A 1,889-nucleotide genomic window follows, 5' to 3' on the forward strand; every position below is an offset into this window, starting at 1 on the left:
AGAGACTTGCTTCTAGCAGGGACCAGTCACAGAAGCCGTTGCTCCAAGATCCACAGCACCCTTTGTTTCCAAACAGTACCCAGCCCCACTTCCCCGGGACCCTCAATTTCTGTGTGACAGACAGCACAGCAAATCCCGACACTTAAATGTCATTGCACAATTAAGGGCTGATTAAAAATTCCATTATCACTTAGGGTTTTTTCCCCCCACTGTATTTGAAAGCTCATCTAATAATATTAACATTTTAAGTTGTGGAAAAGCAATTTAATTAGCAGAAGTGGCTTGCATTTTCTTTTAGGTTTATGCTTTTTTTTTTTCTGTTTTACAAAAAGAAAAGGCAAACCTGCCTGGAGGCAGTCAAATCTCCAGGAAGGTGGAGAGGCTCTGGCTGGGCCTTCGCTTATGGATCCTAATGGAAAGAGGGGTCCGGAGGCCAAGGGAGCCACAGCAGAGAGGCTGCCAGAAGAGTGGGGTGGGAAGACGTGCCTCCACCGAGGCTGGGAGGCTGAGACGAAGGGTCAGGGGGTGGTGGGCCACTGTGAGGCTCAGCTGGCCAGCAGAGGGCCCATAACCTGAGAGGCCCAGCCAAGTGGTCACTGCAGAGGGACTGGGAGCAGTAGCAGAAGGTGGTCCTTAGATAAGTCACCTCATGTCCCCTACTGTGTCCCTAGCCCCAGAGGCCTTTCTTTGGTTCCCCCAATGCTTCAGGCCCCTACCCCTGGCAGCTTTCTTTTGGGTCAGCAGGGTCTGCCCATTGCCACCACTGACCCTTGAGCCTGGGCTCTCCTGCTATTATTTTCACCAGAGGGAGTGCCCAGGCCACCCCTTTATCCCTGGCTTTTCTCAGGCGGTGTCCTTGACCTGGAATGCCTCTTGTACTTTCTTCCGGAATATCGAAATCCAAGCTCCATTTCCGAACCCTCCCTAAGCCCCAGCCCCTAGAAGCCACCTGCAGTCCGTGCCTTAACAGAGCCTGCTTCAGCTTTGGAGGTCGAATTGCGGATAGTCTTTAAGCCCCTCTCTCTGGCTTCCCCCTGCGCCTCTCCCCGCCTCCATCTGGACAGACTGATACGAAAGCCTGGTGCTCCCTGCTTTGATGCTGGCAGAAGACTCCAGCCACGCCAGCCCATGAACCCCTAGCTCAGCCCCCCTGCAGCTCCAATAAACACCTCAGCCATTGCCCCCCCCCCCTCAAGACCCTCCTGAACCAGTTTGGGAGGAGCCTTTTGGGGTCCTCTTGGATAATGAGTGGCACCATCAGTCTCAACATTTGTATCAAATCTGCAAAGTGGCCACCACGGCCCTCAGGGGAGGTCACCACCTCCTGGCTGAGCTCCTGCAACCATTTCGATGCACCTTCTGGGGCTGGCCACAATTCTAGCCGCCTGGTCACTCCGTAGTGCAGGGGTCCTGCTCTGTGCTTGGCAATGTGAACATGTGAACAGTTACATGAAGATGGACGTGCTGCTTTCCCCGGACTTACGTCGAGCCCCCTTCCTGTCACAGTAGCGACTCCCTATACCCATTGTTGGTATGAGCTCCAATTCCCACAGCAGCGTTTCAACGAAGGACTTGTTCTTATCTGCCATCCAGTAAGTGCCGGCTCGTGCCAGTGCCACACACAATGCCTCCAAATGCTGCCCACTTCGGTACCTTCCCCAAGGTTGGGGATCCCGTCCATGAGACCCAGCGGGTTGTCACTGGCTGGTTTGGGGAAGCTGACAGCCCGGCATTCCTTGTGCTCAGCATCGGAGCAGCACGTCGTCTCCACTGATGGAGGGGAGGCGGCTGTGCATGAGGTGCACTGAGCAGGAATTGAACCTGGGTGTTCTGCATAAGAAACTGGCTGCCATCTATGCCGATTCATAGCGACCCTGTAAGACAGGGTA

The sequence above is a fragment of the Echinops telfairi genome, unplaced genomic scaffold (assembly GCF_000313985.2).
Source record: "Echinops telfairi isolate 266 unplaced genomic scaffold, ASM31398v2 ScPeMD7_31;HRSCAF=116, whole genome shotgun sequence".
Classification (NCBI taxonomy): domain Eukaryota; kingdom Metazoa; phylum Chordata; class Mammalia; order Afrosoricida; family Tenrecidae; genus Echinops; species Echinops telfairi.